This window comes from Anabrus simplex, chromosome 4 (assembly GCF_040414725.1).
Source record: "Anabrus simplex isolate iqAnaSimp1 chromosome 4, ASM4041472v1, whole genome shotgun sequence".
Classification (NCBI taxonomy): Eukaryota; Metazoa; Arthropoda; class Insecta; order Orthoptera; family Tettigoniidae; genus Anabrus; species Anabrus simplex.
In genome coordinates, this window is record NC_090268.1 from 245513518 (window position 1) to 245533075 (window position 19558).

The 19558-nt window shown below is 38.6% G+C and overlaps 1 protein-coding gene across 6 annotated transcripts in view; it reads left to right on the forward strand.

Moving 5' to 3' along the window:
* Nucleotides 1–217: 217 nt before the first annotated feature.
* The window catches only part of Caper (RNA-binding protein 39-like protein Caper), a 356013-nt gene continuing 336672 nt past the window's right edge, over nt 218–19558 (forward strand). For 4 of the 6 annotated variants that reach the window (XM_067145486.1, XM_067145480.1, XM_067145482.1 and 1 more), the window contains exon 1: nt 218–337. The gene's annotated coding sequence lies outside the window, so the exon portion shown is untranslated. The remainder of the gene's footprint in view (nt 338–19558) is intronic. The other 2 variants (XM_067145481.1, XM_067145483.1) reach the window with 1 other exon arrangement.

A 19558-nucleotide genomic window follows, 5' to 3' on the forward strand; every position in this document is an offset into this window, starting at 1 on the left:
TTGATTGTTTTTTCCCGCTCCAATATAGGAAATTTATGCTACAACTAGCTCTTCTACTCTTTCTGGTATATGTCATACTTTACAACTAAAACTTAAGTTCAAAACTAGGAATTCAGTGTATCGAATTTCAGTGTAACGCTCTAGGAATACACTCATGGTTGTTGACGATTTTTTTTTTTATTTGTGAACGTTTCCATGGAATTCCCTGTTGGTAGTTCCGAAAACCCCGGAAGGAATTAATGGATGTTGCTCACGTAACACATTATTTCGCTTGAGATTTTATTGTGGATGCTGTTATCAAATTAAGCCCTATTAGTGTTGATTTTTCTTGACGGAGGTACGTTTTATAATATGCACACAATTTAGAAGTCTTTATGCTCTTGGTCAGAGTGAAGTTAGCATTAATTTCTCGCTCTATTGGTTGATTGGATTCGTGAAGAAAAAGTGAACCACAGTAGTTTTCTGTGGCTGTGTTCTCAAATAAATGTTTTTCCCTTTCATCCATTATTACGTTGTCGTGTTTTTATGCGTGTTTAATGTTCTGCTTTATTTCTTTTTAGTAGACTGTTTGTACAGTAACTATATTATTTGTAGCTCTTGTTCTACTAGTACGTAACATTTCACCATGTTTTGACGATTTATTTACTTCTGTTTGGAATTACTTTAGTATGGAATAGATTTATATGGGATATATTTCACCACTTTTAATGTTATTTGAATAGCATGGGCATTAAATCCGAAAGCGCCATTTCCTTCATGAGCTGAGAAAGAAATTGAACATTTGAGGACGATTCCTAAACCTTGCCACTATTCAGTACACTCAGAGCCTAAAGAAGAGATCGAGAAATGATTTCGGATGAAGTGAGAGGTTTGAGAAGATCTTTTGAAATCTGTCTCTGTCTGGTAGTAGGCCTAGAAGACTCTATTACACAGTTATTCCAGGCCTTAAGTATAGCTGGAGTATATAGGCTACTGTCAGATTGAGTATTGTGTTCATTTCAAAGAATGCTGTGTATATTTTATTTGTTGTCATTAGTGATTGCTTTCTTGGTTGGAAAATTAAGAGCTAAACTTCTTGGACGATGATGTACGATTCAGAATGAATTTCAAGCTGTACTGCTATCAGCCTCTTCCTTGGTGTTAGATATGCCTTGTATTAATAGTAATAATTTAAGGCTCACTGTGTGCATTAAAAGGAAAATAAAGATTATTCTCTTATACCATATCAAACTGTATTAATGATGCTTATCAGTATCTCTTTTGCACTTGAGTACATTATAATGTTCACCCTGATTTAAGCACATTTTACATATGCATTGGGGATTTGGATCGTGATAATTCCTGGGACTCGATATATGATACAGCATGTCTGATCTCTTTCTACATTCCAGTGACATTATCACATGTGTTGAATAGAATTCTGTTCACATACATTTTCATTTCCTTTAATTCTATAACGGCTGCATCATATGCCGCTGTGGACATCGTGAATAATTGCTTGCATAGTTTCTCGAGGGAGATCTACATTTTCGCATGCTCATATGTAGGTCGAAGTCGCGACAAGGTAGGCCTATTGTTTGAGAGGCACATTGCTTTCTTAAGATAGTTGGACTTGACCTTTTCTATCTCCATAATTTATTTGATGAATGCATGTATAGTGCTTACATGTATGCCATCTATTTTGGAGTAATATTCACTTTGTGGATTCTAAGTAACAAATTAAGTTGAATCATATTGACATTTTTTTTAAAATTTACCTTCAGTATACTAGAAACCTTCAATTGTGGTATGTACAACACTACCATGGCAGAATGACCATTCTCTGTATTATAAATAAGTACTAGTTCAATGAACTTGCATAATTTCATATAACATATCCTGATGTACTGTAACATAACGTTCTTATCAGTATCCCCATTGACATCATAGGCTTCTTGTAAAGGCTACACAGCCATTCTATGTAGATTTAAGTAGAAAGAAGTAGAAAGTCATATTCATGTGCTTTGGAATCCATGCAGTACCTTACTGGAGGTCCCATGACTAAAATCAATGCCGTCTGTAACTAGAAGCTGTGAGGTTGTGAGAATTGGCAATTGTGTACTTAGGGTGTACAGAATGTAAACACAGTTGGGCCATGTGCTGATGTTTTGTTTTAAATTAGTGTACTTGATTCTGATGGGTACTGAAATCAAATGGTGTCCCTTCATATTGTTTGAAATTATTGATATAAAAAGACCTGTATATAGCTGGTAGAGGTAAATACATCTCTTATGTTATTACCTCTGCCTGGAAGTTACTTTCACCAATTTATGTGTCAAATATAACTTATTTAAAATATTTCAGTCAAATTACGACAGCACTCTAAAATGAAATGGCATCGTGTCCACATTTTCTCTCCCTAAAGAATGGATAAGAAGGCAGGCATGGATTTGTTCCATTCCACGAAAGGACTGGCATCCATCTTAATCATCTGCTGTTTGTGCTCACGACATAATAACTTATGAAAATTGGAAACAACCTGATGGAACAGTCACAAAACTTGATCTAAGGTTTCCCAAGTTGAGGGAAGAAGCTGTGCCCTGTAAGTTCCCAAATTTGCCTTCCTACCTGACCTACAGTAGGCCTACACCAACTGAAAGACGAGATCCTGAGTTGCGAAGAGAAAATATTCGGAGAAGGGAAATACAACATACGGGATATTAAAAAACAAGATTTAATTACTGATTTTAATTACCTTCTGAATCATTTCTCTTCAAAACTTAATCTCTCCAATTGACAGTGTAAGGCAATGAATGTTTGTGGTTTTATCTTCTAAATGTTTTTTACTTTTAAGTTCCAGATGGCTCAGAAGTACTATATGTTTCTATATGTTGCAGGTTATGTATCACACAGTGTTTGAAAGTTACTGAATTCTGAACATTGTATTGGTATGATTAGGGAAGGATAGGGTTGAAATGGGCGATTCATATTATGATCGTTTACAGCAAGTGCCCAGTAATTTCGTTTTATGTATTTATATTCGTGTAGCATCTATATTTCAGAGTATTATGAACTCTGAACAGTTGGCATCTTCTTTTTGGAAACTAGGTTATCCATAGAACATTGTTAGGCTATCATTACAAAGTTTAGAGAACAGGGCTGTCTTTAGTGACATTGACGAGTGCATCTGTGGACAAAAGTGAAGGGATTGTTATTCAAACTGGTCAGTAAGTTTGAGAGAATGATATTGAACAACTTTTCTGACTGTTTAAGTGATGGAAATGAACAAAACAGTACGAAAAGGAAACTTCAAGTCCCACATGTTTAGGTGAAGTGTAATTATTAAATTGCTTGAAATTGATAGCATGTTTATGCTACAGTTTTGTCTATTTCTAGTGATATTGAAGTGTTTATTTTTTGTGATGCGTTGTATTTTCGATGACATTTCACCAGTGAACTGGTCGTGTTCATGCTTGTCACTACTGTACCTTATCTACCGTTTGACAGAAGTGCAACGGTGTTAATTTTAACCTCATGGCTTTCAGTTGCTGAGTGCATTGCTAAAATCATAATTATGATGTTTGTTCATAAACGGTAACATTCATAACTAGTTTCAGTTAATATTGTAACTTAAGCTTTTCAACTGTCAGCATGTGATATAGGCCTAGGGGCCTATATTCTAACTTTATGGGCAGAAGGTCAAATGTGAGAAATGTGCATGTATGTGAAAAGTAAAACATAAAATTAATCTTGTCAGTTGGGTCACGCAGTTATCGGTTTGCATTTGGGAGATAGTGGGTTTGAACCCCACTGGCGACTGCCCTGAAGATGGTTTTCCATGGTTTCCAATTTTTGCACCAGGCAAATGCTGGGGCTGTATCTTATTTAAGGCCACGGTTGCTTCTTTTCCACTTGCAGCCCTTTCCTATATCATCATCATCATCATAAGACCTTTCCATGTGTGTTCAACATTAGAAAAATAAAATAAAATTTAGAATATTGAAATTTATGAGAAGTAAATTCAGGTCCTTGCCCTGAGATGGTGCAGCTGTTTTCAGACACACCCTCAATGGTGGTAAACTACATGTACAATTTTTACCACATACAAACCCTCTCGTCAATCTTAAATCTCTGTCAGTACTGGAAATTGAACTTGGATCTCCGAGGACGGCAGGTAATAATGCTGTTGCGTTACAGAGGAAAATATTGAAAAGGGTATATAATGATGTGAGAGATTACATAACACAAAATATCTATCTGGAGGAAATTCTTCCATGGTTTAATAATTTATTTATTGCAGCTAATTGCCATATTCAAAGAATAAACAAAATACATACTTATAACACAAGTGTTGTGAAGTTAGTCACTATAGCACTACATAGGGGAAATTAGTATTTTGTAACTGTCCGGCACATTACAATCCTCCATAGGCACGAAGCTTAATCATTCAGTGCAGAGCCTAGTTAGAGCAGTTGTTCTTCCTGCACATCTCTGTACATGATTTAGCCTACACCAAAATCTTAGCTTTAGAGGGGGAGGAAGTTTACAGAAGAGTTATTTTCAGTTATGAGGAATAAGAGATCAGGTGACATGATTACCCAAGATTAAAAACCATACTCCATGAATTGTGGAACTTCCAATATCTCCTATCACTGAAGGATGATATAGTCTGGTTGTGTTATTAAATGCCATTCTTATACTGTTGTCTACCTAAGGCCAAAAACATGTTGGAGTTCATTTCACTGCGCATCTTTAAACGCGAAACTAAACTATTAGAAATGACTATGGCTATAGGCAAACCTGCAATTTCAACCAAACTTGGTATACGTATGATTCATACTATTGCCGGGCTGAGTGGCTCAGATGGTTAAGGCGCTGGCCTTCCAACCCCAACTTGGCAGGTTCGATCCTGGCTCAGTCCGGTGGTATTTGAAGGTGCTGAAATACGACAGCCTCGTGTCAGTAGATTTACTGGTACGTAAAAGAACTCCTGTGGAACTAAATTCCGGCACCTCGGCGTCTTCGAAGACCGTAAAATTAGTTAGTGGGACGTAAAGCAAATAACATTATTATTATTATTATTATTATTATTATTATTATTATTATTATTATTAGATTCATACTATCTGGAAATGCCATGGAAGTAAGTGGAGTGAGGAGGGAGTGACATGTAAAAGTAATCAAAAACTACATATATTTGTGCTGAATCCATAGATTTCGGGTTTGCTGAGATTAATAGTGACACTCCGGATGACATTTAAATCCAAGTTCAGCCTCCATTGGCATGTGGATCATAAGGAGTGAGAAACAAAATGACCAAGATCAGTACTGAATTCACAAGTTTTGGTTTCTCTAGGTTGATTGACAGTCCAATTTCAGTTGAATTGTGTACCAGTGCATCATATCTATAGCACTAAGTGTAAATACATACAGCTATCACTTATTTTTAGTATTTGAAGGGATCAATTACTTCCCAGACAATCTGGGCTGACACAAGGACAAATTTTCCATGCTAAAGAAAATAAACTAAAACTTTAAATTAAACACACGACAATAACTCTAAAGCTACAAAATAGTATGTAGAAACCTAGCAAGTGGCTTCTCAGTTTGGGTCACGTAGCTGTCAGCTTGCATTCAGGAGATATGGGTTCAAACACCACTGTCGGCAGCTCATAAGTGATTTTCCTTTGCTTCATACATTCACACTTGCAAATGCTTGGGCTGTACCTTAATTAAGGCCACGGTCGTTTTCTTCCCACTCCTAGCCATTTTCATATCCCATGGTCGCCATAACACCAATCTTTGTCAGTGCTGCGTAAAACAAACTGAAAAAAGTCCGTAAATTATCAGTCAATGTTGCAATAAAGAAATTACAAAAGAATTACTTCACACATAATTAACAGGTAATACATATCCTCAAACAAAACGTTCAAAATAGTACCCGGGCAGCGCACAGAGTATTTTATATCAAGACACGTATGTATGTTCAGTTGTCAGCCCGCAGGCTGGTTGGACCCTCAACAGGTTCACCATTAGCTGTCACAGATGGCCTAGGCATCACTCAAGAGGCGTACTAGGGAAATGAGAAGTCAGGTAGTTTCCCATTGCTTTCCTCACAAGATGCGGTGTCTGACCTATTTATAAGGAATGCTGCAGAGCGACTTGGGTCCTATAGTGGAAAACTTTTTTCTGGAAAATCATATTTTAAGTTCACCTGCTGTGCTTTAAGTTTTCCTCTGACTTGCCTCACATTTTCTTTCGCTACATAGTCCGCTTAAGAGATAGTGTGATAGTAAATACTGGATTACTGTTAGAATTATGAAGGAAATGCTTACAAACTTTTTCTCAGAAATATAATTTTAAGTACACTCCAACCAATAATGACCAACTTCAAGTTTTATATATTTTTTTAAGTTACATTTTTTAAAACTCAAAGTGAGCTAAAAGGAAGAACTGACTGAACTTAACACTCTTGAAATTGTTCCCTGTGAACAGCACATTGTTAAGGACCATGTGGTTTGACGTGTCTTTCAGAATAAATTACCAATTTACAGGTTAGGTGATTTGGAGGCATAAGGGTATTAAAAAAAATTATTGGGAGTTATTATTTTTTACCTGCCGGACTGAATGGCTCCGATGGTTGAGGCGCTGGCCTTCTGACCCCAACTTTGCAGGTTCAATCCTGGCTCAGTCCGGCAATATGTCGAGGTGCTCAAATTCTTCAGCTTCGTGTTGATAGTTTTACTGGCATGTAAAAGAACTTCTGCGGGACAAAATTCCGTCATCTCGGCGTCTCCAAAAACCATCAGAAGTAGTTAGTGGGGTGTTTTAACAATAACATTCAATTATTATTATTATTATTATTATTATTATTATTATTATAACCACCTTTTCAAAATTTGTTATTGTTTGGAAAATACAAATATAAAGACCTAATTATATGATCTGTGAGACCACTTTTATAAAGTCTTTGTTAGTCACTAATATTGTGCCTGATTAAGTTGGTTCGGCTGCAGGCAATTTCAGATTTTTGTAGGAATGTTCATACATATCTGGAACAGGATTATGTGCACGTGAACACATTAGGTCCTTCTTTTCCGTAACTACTGACAACATTTCCTTATAAACATTACGAAGTTCTAAAGTGCAAATTGATTCCCTTCCTTGTTGTTTCCAGATGAACATCTACATTTCTCCTTTAATTGGAGGCTGTTGCTGGTGAAAACTAACCTTTCTGACACACAAACATGACTAGTCCTGCTGAAACATTTGAATATACACTTACGTTACATTGAATTGAATAAGCAGCCATGTTCCTCGCTAAATCAACCATCAATTTGTCTGTTGAATACATTTTGGAATGGGCGAAAAACTACACACAAAAATCACCATAACATTTTAGTCAGCGTTTTACATTGCACTGGTGAAAAAAATGAATTGGCGTATGGCTGTTAGTGCCGGGAGTGTCCGAGGACATGTTCGGCTTGCCAGGTGCAGGTCTTTTGATTTGACGTCTGTAGGCGACCTGCATGTTGTGATGAGGATGAAATGATGAAGACGACACGTATACCCAGCGTGCCAGCGAAATTAACCAATTTGGGTTAAAATTCCCAACCCTACTGGGAACCAATCCCGGGACCCCTGTGACCAAAGGCCAGCACACTAACCATTTAGCCATGGAATCGGGCATTGCACTGGCAACATTCCTGCATGTACTGTGTCCCAACTTCAGTGACAGGAAATATCTCTCCCTGGCTGCTTAAATGAGAACTATTTTCAACTGATGATTGCTCAGGTCACAGAGCAGTGAGAAAGGAAACTTGGAACATCTTGGTGTGTCATTGCGGACAAATGAGTTGAATGCTTCCTTTAAGATGATCGTAACTTCACTTTTACAGAACTTGTTATAGGCAACACTCCATTTAAGAACATTGTATCTTAAGTTACGATGCTCTTACCAGGAACAAATTAAATAACAGTTACGATGTTCTGAAATACTGAGTTAACAAAAAATATATTGCGAATCAGGGTGGAATAATTTTTCATTTGATGGAGCTCACTTTTGAGAACATGATGGCGAATAATCTCAAAATCATAAAAATGTCAGTTACAATGTTCTTAGTTTGAGGGATTGAAATGAAGATTTGTCCCAATTCGACCTTGTGAATTCTAACTTTTTCATAGTATGATCTTTCCTATTTTTAAAAGCTTCGCTCAAGTTTGTCTACTAATATTATTCCATGCTATCTCTCCATCGACAGCTTGGAACATTATAAGCTATAAATTTCATTTTTGTTCCGCATTGAAGTGCAGTTAGTGATAAGTGATATATTGTATTGAAAAGGTGACGATTATATATAAAAATCATAACTTATGATTATAGGTGGTGTTATTTATTCCTGACCGAGCTCGATAGCTGCAGTCGCTTAAGTGCGGCCAGAATCCAGTTATTGGGAGATAGTGGGTTCGAATTCCACTGTCGGCCATGGACGCTTCCTTCTTATTCCTAGCCTCTTCCTATCCCATCGTCGCCATAAGACCTATTTGTGTCGGTGCGACGTAAAGCAACTTGCAAAAAAAAAAAAAGTTCCTGTATTGACTTTTATACACTAAGTATTTAAAATAGTATTCTGGTTAAGTCTGCTTTGTCAATACACTTTCTGTGTATATATCACTTATTCAAGCTTCTTATCTCCTTACTCCCAAGTCTTCCCAGCCCAAAGTTAGCAACATTTTCATAACACAACTCTTTCGTTGGAAATCACCAGGAACAAATTGTGCTCCTTTCCTTCGGATCTTTTCGAGTTCTGTATCTAGCAGTCCTGGGGTGGGTTCCATACACTGGAATCATACTCTGATTGGGGTTTTACCAGACTTGTAAGCCTTCTCCTTTACATCCTTACTGCAACCCCTAAATACCAGAGATCTTTTTCTTTACAACCTCGTCAATGTGGTTACCCCAATGAAAATCATTACTTATATTAACCACTCAAGCCGGTTTGCTCAGCTGGTTCGATGTACCATGAACAGCCATTGCAGGCGGATCACCGATGCTTTCCGGGATATTTTTTCACCTTATGAATTGGGAAGTTGTGTACTTTCTTTCCATCTCTATTTCATACGAGGATTGGGGCAAAAGTCATGGCAACTATTTTTTTTTCTTGTAGGTATGTGAACGGATCACAAATGTATGTGTGTCGTGTGGAAGTTCTGCAGGCATAGTGTGTATGCAGAACAACAGATGGCACTGTGATAGCTGGTAGTGCAGCGAGGGCTGTGAAATCAGTCAGTTGGTGAGTGTCGTGCAAGCCATGTTGAGCAGCGCGCTTACATCAAAATATCCGTTCTCCGAGGGAGAAATGTGATGGAATGTCACAATGAATTAGTGGAAGCCCTTGGGAGTAATGCTCTACCATACAGTACAGTGGCACGGTGGATAGGAAAGTTTCAGCAAAGACGTGTGTCAACCAATGATGAGCAATGCTCGGGTCGACTTGTCAGTGTGCGGACAGACGTGGCACGTGCCATCATCGAGCACCTCCTGCATGAAGACAGATGATGGACGCTACTGGAGTTAGAGAGGACAAGTGGCATCGAGAACATCCACAGGATATTGCATAATGAGCTGCAACTGCGCAAAATCACATCGCGGTAGGTACCCCATGCACTGACGGAAGGTCAAAGGTGGGTGCGCTATGCAATATGCTCCGACCACCTTGCACGCTGGCAACAGGACAGCGATCAATTCTTGTCACGAATAATCGCCATCGATGAATTTTGAGCCAGGGCATTCGAACCAGAACTGAAACGTCAGTCCGCAGATTGGCGACATGCTGGATCACCAAGGAGGTAGAAGATCCGTCAGAATCCTTTCCCAGTCAAATTGATGGCGATAGTCGCGTATGACGTCACGGGTGTCATTGTTTGCCACTTTGTTCCACATGGCAGATCACTGACCGCACAGTACTACAGGGACTTCCTGGTGCGACAGGTATGACGTGGAGTTCGGGATAAACATCCGGATCTTGTGGACAGTGCAATAATCCTGCACGACAATGCAAAACCACATAAAGCAGAGTGTGTAGGACAGCTATTGCGACGTTGGGGATGGGAAGAATTGGAACACCCACCGTACTCTCCTGACATTTTGCCCTGTGACTTTGATCTCATTCGAAAGATTAAGGAACCACTGCGTGGTAGGCGATTTGCAACATGAGAGGTCATTGCTAATGCTGTGCGCCAACAGGTGACCCTATTCCACATGGTGCGGCAAATGCTGAGGCAGATTGTATTCAGCGCCTCCCACATCGTTGGCAGCGTGTGGTATCAGTTGCAGAGGATTACTTTGAAGGTTTTTAGGCCCAGGTTTGTCATGTCAACTTTATGTGTACTGTGTTGTCATTCTTTTGTACTGGGAAGGCCATTTTGCCCTGTATACTACCGTAATAAATGAGTGTGTTACAATATTTCAGTGCTATTCATTGTCCACACATGTAGTTAACACCTTGTCCTTTCATCTGTATATGTCACATTTTCCAACCGGACTGGTATCTTCAAGAAAAAAATAGTTGCCATGACTTTTACCCCAACCCTCGTAATTAGAACTAATATGAAATTGATCAATATATGTTGCTTTTGACTCATATTGGTTATGAAATGCGCCTTGTTGAGTTTCAAGGAAGTTGCTTTAGAACAGTGGTTCCCAACCTTTGCCATCTGATGCCCCCCTTTTCAGGTACGGGTGGTCATCCCCCCCTGTCGCTTGTATAACCTCTCCGATAAACTGACGTGGAGGATATAGACCTAACGTAATGACACTACATAATGAATTATTCAGTTATTTATGAAAAAAATATGAAGTACGCGCTTTATAGCTATGACATGCTAACTTCATTTTAGCACAATACAAAGAACACACTTTTACAATAAATCCTTAAATTAATCAACAAACGTCTGTGAGAGGGGTGACACTGTTTTCTCTTGGTAAGATCCGGTGTGTATGGTTTGATATTTGACAGAGCACAGCGAAGATCACTTGCAACATCAAGCCGACAATGCTGCTTTGTTTTTATGACACCCAGGCATTAAAAATCCTGACTTACATAAATATGTCGTTGAAAATGGGACAGTGATACGCAATGCTACCTTGGCTATTTCAGGATACACTGCAAGACAGTTTACCCAAAAGTCGCCCAGTCCTAATATATTTTAATCATCTTTTAGCTTTGAATCACAGTTCAAATCTGTGGCTTCTTCTTGAAGTTGTGCTGGCAGTGCTTCAATGTCAGTGGCAAACTGATTTCTTGTTAACATCCCCGGACCATTCATCTGATACGAGATATCCGGAAAGTAGAAATTGAATTCTTGTGCCAGGGAATCCAAATGTGACTGAATTTGCACCTTAAGTTTATTACTATCACGTTCATTATCCAGCAAAATTTAAGGGGAGGTGTTAGCCCAATTGGGTGAAAAAAAACCACTTTGTGTTGTGTGTCCCTTATAACCTCGCTGACGTGTCCAAAGCAAAATCTTACGTCTAACAACCCTCATAATAGTTTAAATAGTCGTTTAAAAAGCATGCTGCATTAGGTGCCACACCCTCTTTTTCTTTCGCTCCTCAGTTATCTTGTATAATTCTGAAATGCGTCATGCTTTTGAGTTGAGAGACACTTTATTTTGGGTGTAATACATGTTGGCTACTATGTAAGTTATGTAGTAGACATGCGGACATCGCTATTGTTTTTTTCCTTTGTTTATCTGTGACAAATTTTTTTGGCGGTATCGTTGTTTCACGGTCTTAATTTTTTATATCGTGTGTTTCGTGTTTACTTCAAATAACAAAATCCAAAGGGTATTTTCAAGAAGAGAAAAGGTGTTGGAGGGAAAATAAAAGTTGTCTTGTGCAATAATAGAGGTCCACTTGAAAATGTGAGGTTAGAGCAAACACCTGATCATCATATAAGAAACGCAACTTCCAAATCCATTGGAAGTGCTCATAGACGTAAACTCTTATCATTTGAGAACTCGTATGAAGATGAAAATGATTCACACGATGTATATATTGTTGTATCATTGGATTTGCTGAATAATGTTATCAGCTCTTGCTGATCCAAATTTGGTGAAGAAATGTTTGGACAGCAACGCAAAACCACAATGGGGCTTTCAACAATGTTGTGTGGACTCTAATCCCTAAGAATGTGTTTGTTGGCTTGAAAACTCTGTGCTTTGGTGTATCTTTTGCTTTATTGACCTTTAATGATGGTAATTTTGGAAGGATATGTGTTTTGAAACATTTAAACGTTGAACCCGGGAAAAACACTGTGAGAGGGCTTAAAGAATTTGATAGTTTTAGAGTTAAAAGAGCTGATAAGGATAACAAAGACTTTTTTAAGGAAGCTAGTAAGCACAAGAGGAAATTTAGAAAGACTGAGGATGAGGATGATGATGACAACCTGGAGTATGCTGCAGGGATGCGCTGATATATGTTGAAACTTTAAGTTCATTTTTCTGAAAAGTTTTTTTTTTTTTTTTTTGGTATAAATGACCCATTTTTCCAGAAACTTCTCATCATAGAAAAATTATTTTTTGTGAATACATAATGATACTAATGATAAATCTACTGAGTTACTCCTAGCTCCCATCCTGCAGTTGTATGGATGTTACAGATAAATATTTGATGAAAAATGTACGAAATAATGGGTACTACAGAAAAATATCCCTTAATTTCATATTCAGTAAGAACTTCTTGAAACAAACTCAGTGTACGTACAAGGTAAGCCCATAAAAGCATACCAAATTTGATATTCGTGGGACTAACGGTTCCAGAAAAAACGGGTCACAAAGTATGGCAATTTAACATTGTTAGTATAGGGGCTAACACCTCCCCTTAATTAAGGCGGTGAAAGGATGAGAAGTTGTTCAACTGAAGCCTGCATTTGCATAACTGTATTTTTTTTTTTTTTTTTTTTTTTTTCCAGGAAAGCTCTGATGGCATCATAAGCAAGCATAATATTGAAGTTTTTGCCTTGGAGCTTTAAATTCAAACTGTTCAAAGCTTCAAAAAATTGCAAAGATATGCCAATGAGACGATAAAATTGGCATCAGTAAACACTTCATACAGATCGTTCTTACCTTCACCAAGAAGAAAAATTTCAAATTCAAACTTTAATTCAAACAGCCGAGCCAGCATGTTCCCTTTTGATAGCCAGCGAACCTCTGTGGAAAAGGAGAGTTTTGTGATTGGCTTGAAGGTCAACACAAAGGGCTTCAGACAATCTTGTCTGTAAAGAACTTGTCTTCACAGAGTTCACAATTCTTATAGCGAATTTTAGAGTGTTATTAAAATCTTAGGGCAAGGTTTTGGCCGCCAAAGCTGACCTGTGAATTACACATTGGGTTCCCACGATGTTTGGATTTTTATCTTTAGCCAATTTGAGAAACCCAGAACGTGACCCAATCATAGCAGGTGCACCATCCGTACATACACCCACTACATTTTCCCAGACAAGTCCATGTTCTTGGAAAAAACTATCGATGGAAGACATTACATCACAAGCTTTTGAAGTTGTTTTCAAACATTGGGAGAATAACATTTCTTCTCTTAAAATTCCACTGTCGACAAATCGACAATATACAATCAGTTGACAACAATAGGTCACATCGGTTGTTTCATCACACTGAATTGAAAACACTGGAGATGCTTTCACCTTCTCAAAAATTTGCATTTTCTGACACTTCTTGAAGTCTGCACTTCACTGTGTTATCGGAAAGAGAAATTTTAGACAATTTCTGCCAACTCCCTTCACCCAAACCTATATTTGCGGCTAATAACATACATGGCTTTACTAATGTTTCCCCAATTGTGTGCGTTTTTTTTGTCTTTGCCAATCAGGAGAGCTAGGTCATGTGATGCTTCCACTGCATTCTCATTTTCTTGGTTAAAAGTACCCGATGAATCTAATTTCATACGTTTTAGTGAGTTTAGTTTAGTTGCAAATAAGTCTGTGGGTTTGTCTTTTAAGCCTGAATGATTCGTGTTTAAATGTCTCTCCAAACACACAGGCTTCATCGCATCGTTACTCAGAAGACAGTGGCAGATTATGCATTGAGGCATTCCAGTCCGTTCAACAACTGTGAAGCCATATTTAATGTAGTCATCATTGTACAGTCTCTTCTTGGACATCGTTATCAATTTTTTAAAAAGTCACAATATTAAATAACATAATTCACACAGTCGCATAGTTACAGCGAAGCATACACAACACTCTCAATAAACAACTTGACAGACACGACCACTGCAAAAGTATACGAGGCACAGAATCAACAGTCGAAGGGCCTGGCCTCTGATGGTCTATTGGCGATGTGTTGTCATTGCCATTACTGCGCCATCTCTGATGGGACAGTTGTACTATGTAGCTCTTGCCAATTTGGCTGCAAGGGAAGAACAAGAATGTGTAGGGGTGAAAAGAATGTGTAGGGGTGGAAACAGAGCATTCAAGGATGAGCTACTCACAAAACGAGTCTATATGCCGCAAGAGTGAGAGGGAAGGAGGAACTTCCACTTTTTTGTTGCTTCTGAAACTCCCAATATTCTTTGTTCTTCGGAGTTTATGTCGACTCCTGACTGAAGTAACTTATTGCCAGTTAAGATCTTTGGTGAGAAAATGTCACTGTTTCATTAATTACTGTGGTTAAACATTAATTAATTGTAGCCCAAAATACCAATAAGCCTACATAGAATTTCACGCTAGTTGTGAAAGCCTAACATGTTATATAAAATTTATTGTAATTTAGCCTACTATTACTGCCTTATCTCCTGTCGTTCTCGCTACTAGATCAATTTGATATAATACCGACATTTATACGAGTACCTCCTTCATGTAATATATTTTGTTTATGAGAAAAAACCTTTTACAGTATGGAAAAATGAAAGCAATTACTACATCGTTGATGAGTTGAAACATGTCACGTATGGTCATAGTTTACTTTCACGCAAGTACGCCCACAAAGTGTGCAATTAAACGTGCATTGAGTGGTCTTCTTCCCGCACCTGCTCTCAGGCTTCATTTTGCTCCTCACAACACAGCAAATTCCTTATTTCACCTCCAACCTCGTGGCTCCGCAGAGGTTTGTGCCGACAGTTAGGAATTACCAGTACTTTTGAACGATTGACTTGGTGCGACAACCACTTGGAGAGATTCGAGAAATGTTTATTACACAACATTGTAATATTAGAGTTAAAAGAAAAGAAATGAAATGAAATGAAATGTCGTATGGCTTTTAGTGCCGGGATATCCCAGGACGGGTTCGGCTCGCCAGGTGCAGGTCTTTCTATTTGACACCCGTAGGTGACCTGTGCAACGTGATGAGGATGAAATGATAAAAGACAGCACATACACCCAGCCCCCGTGCCATTGGAATTAACCAATTAAGGTTAAAATCCCCGACCCGGCCGGGAATCGAACCCGGGACCCTCTGAATCGAACGCCAGTACGCTGACCGTTCAGGCAACGAGTCGGACAGAGTTAAAAGAATTAACTCGGAAATCACTTTAAAAGTCCCACGCCCCCCCAGGTTGGGAACCTCTGCTTTAGAAGGTATTTACGTCCTTTTCTGCCATATCGATAATACTTTTTGAACTATGTAGAACTTAAATATGTTTTGCTTCGCAGACTAGAGGCTATTCGGTTGCAGACGAATGTCCGGGCCATCTCATTCTTTTTTGGGCAAAGAGATTATTCCTTTGATAGACGACAGTAATGGAAGTGATGTATTGGTAGCGATATTTTCGCTAGTGATACAACAATGACTGTGCAAAGCAAGAGGTCACCTACAGCAGAAGTGGCAGACAGCGCAGATCAAGAAACAGCTTCAGCTGTTAAATTTCGTCCTATGTTCACTGGTTGTGTTGAGATGTAGATTTAGTCACGAGCAGATAAAAGAACACCCTCACATGTGTGCTGGGTATCAAAAGGTATTTCAAGTCTGTTTTAGATGCTTTTCTGCTGTTCTTTTGGCGGCAGAGTGCTTGACCTAATTGTTATAGGGACAAATAGGTATACGGCAGAATGTATACTTGGCGCGCCCTTGAAACCAAGGTTATCTGTCAGGAAGTGGAGCCATGGACGGGGGAGAAAATTTGTGTTCTTGGGGCTTGTGATGTTTATGGGGATACTGCAGAAACCCACCCTGAAGAGCTATTTGACCATGGATGGATTTTTAGAAGCCCTTGCATTTTCTCAAACAATGGCAAGGGATAGGATTACACTCGTCTTGCAATATTTACATTTTATTGAAAATTCTAGATGGGATACATATACAGGGCCTAACAATAAATGGGATTGTAAATGAAGGGTACAGATCTCTGCACATGGTTATGAGGGTATTTAAGGGTTGTAGTAAGGATGTAAAGAAGAGGGCATATATGTCTCTGGTAATTGATCTTGATTAGATTATATTATCGATACGGCAATGAAGTGGATAGTTTGTAAAAACTGTACGAACAAGTTTCATTGTTCGCTCAAGAGAGTCGGGATCCATCCTTTCAACGGGTTCACATCTAACGAGCTGTGGTCTATCAGTCATCGTGGAAAATTGGCTTTCATCTGAAAATACCACCATTTTCCACTAGTCGTTTGTCCAGTTTACATGGAGTCTGGCCCATACATGCCTCCTTTTCCTCATCATAGCACTTAAAAATGGCTTCTTGGCAACTCAAGCCTTCATTCCCATTGTACAGAGTCTGTTCCTGACAACTGATGAGCTGGAATAAATTCCCGTTGACTCTTGTCATGCTTTTGCCAGTTCCATTGAAGTGGCACTGCTGCTTTTCTGGCTTATTCGGCGAAGTAATCTGTCTTCCCTGGGCGAAGAAATGCTTGTGGACACCCGTTTTGTGGTAATTTTTCCATATTTCCTAGGGACATCAGCGTCTGCACATTGCAACTTACAGCTGACCTCTTCACAAATTCAGTGCTGTTTAGGCCTTTGCTGTGTATAAAACCTTTATTGCACTTTTTCTTTCTAGGGGTTAATTTGTGAGTTTTCACCATGACTGTAAGTACACACATGCACGGTAGGAAAAAAATAAAATCCAGCAATACTTTCAGACCAAAGCTGGTGAACGCGTCAAACCTTGGTTAACACACAGCACTTTTTGAGGCAATGATCAAAACCTTGAGATCACATTATTGCTAGGCATTGTTGCAAGGCATCCCCAAATTAAAATAATACATAATATGAGTAATTGATGAGCCATTTCTGTATTCAAGACATTTAAGTTTGTAACTAACAAAATAATATAGTTTTAATCAATGGTGTGCAATACTTTAGAACAATAGTATATTTTGTAAAAAAGAAAAAAAGAGAGAGAGCAAAAATAAAATTACTATCACCCCATCAACACAGTAATTAAAACTGAGTGGACTTGTCTTGAGTAACTTATAACCTGACTTTTCATCCAGTTTACCGTCATTTTGTAGTACATCACAATCCGTTTGCTTATTTACTACTCTATACAATTTAATATCATCTACAAATAGATTTGTCTATTATTCCAGTTCTTTACTTATATATATATATAGAGTGGTAGGAAACAACTTGAACCGAGGGGTTGGCCATGCTGATAAATAATTTGAGGAAAATAATTCGATATATCACATATTGTCATTTTATTAGCTGCTGAAGATGGCCAATCAGATCACTTTGCAGTTGAATTGAAATGGGCTTTGCAAGGTGTGTTGCTAAATCTGCACGTTGCTTACGGTTGGCTGGAGAGTACCACTTGGAGAAAAATCTTCAGCAGGGGAGGGATCTAGACATAGACCTCTGAGCTGATAGGATTGCACTATAGCAAGTATGTTATACTTCTGAAACACTGTGTGCTTGCATTTGATCTGATTTCTCGGCAACAGTAGCCGCACAGAAATGTTTGTTTAGCACCCTTGTGGCATGTGTACAGTGGACTTGGCCTCATATTGCAACGTGCAAGCCTAGTCAGTGTTGATTGTGCTCACAAGGTGGGCTGAAGCCACATGCAGATTTAGCAACACCACCTCGCAAATTGCATTTGAATTTGCCCAGGAAGCAATCTGCTCTGATAAAATGACAAAGGTGTAAGATACCAAATCATTAAAAAAAAAGTATTATCAGTATGACCAACCCTTATTTACCGGGATCACTTTGTTTCCGACATCTCTGTATAAGAAAACATAAAGGTCCAATAATACTGCCCTTTTGGATTTTCCTCTTAATTGTCACAGGATCAGATACCACTTCACCTAGGCTACTCTAATTCTCTGAATTCTATTTTCTAGAAATTTAGTCCGCCATTGAACCACTCTTTTGTCTAGTCTAGTAGCCCTGATTTTTTTTTTTTTTCAGTAATCTCCCATGATCTATCCTATCAAGTCATGGATAGGTCAATAGTGATAGTCTATTTGACCTAAATCGAAAATATCTGCTACATTTTGCTGGAATTTTACAAGTTTGGCCTCATGTTCTTAAACCTGAACTGCCTTCTGTCAAACCAGTTACTAATTTTGCAAACATGTCGTATAATTAGAAAAAATGCATTCCCAGAGCTTACAAATATCGAGCTGACTGGCTTGTAATTATCTGCTTTTTATTCATCTCACTTGAGGATGAATTGCAGGCCTGCCTCTACAGCAGCCATTCAAAATAGCAATAGATATTCATGATAGCAGACTATTACATGTTTTAGCCTACTTAGCAATAAAATTAAAATAGCTGCTCACAGTAAAGACCTGACAGAATTGTCTACTACACAGGCTTACATAATCATACTTGTGGCCATGTGATTACCAGCAGCACGCACTGTTAGCTCTTGTCACCTAACAGTCAATAGGAACTAAGTGAGCAGTTTTTTTTACTCACTCCCACTCATTCCATTGTGTTATGAATATTGCACCAAGTAGTTCTTCTATACCTGTTATAAAATTCTCTATATATTGAAGAATGTGGCAACGGTATCTGAACTAATTTGGTTTGTGAAGTCTGTGTGTTGCAACTTTTCTGCATATTCTTGTAGCGGTGTTTTACCAACCAATTTTTCTTTACCGGGCGAGTTGGCCATGCGGTCAGGGGCACGCGGCTGTCAGCTTGCATCTGGGAGATAGTGGGTTCAAATCCCACTGTCGGCAGCCCTGAAGATGGTTTTCCGTGGTTTCCCCATTTTCATACCAGGCAAATGCTGGGGCTGTACCTTAAGACCATGGCCGCTTCCAACTCCTAGGCCTTTCCTATCCCATCGTCGCCATGAGACCTGTGTCGGTGCGACATAAAGCGACTAGCAAAAAAAAATTTCTTTAAGCCTTAAGAAGACGAGATATTTAATAACTAATGCACTGTGACCATATTTTCAACAGATGATCTCAAGTGATGTGAGAACCTCCTTGTATTCAGTTTGTTTTGATGAAACAACGAATGTTGAAGACAAAAGGGAGTTTCAGATATTGGTGAGATGTTGGTCGGAGTCCGAGAGTAGAGGTGAAGTACTTTCAAGACATTTGCAGACATTCTTTGTAAAGAAAAATTATGCACAAACTCTTCATGGAAAAAT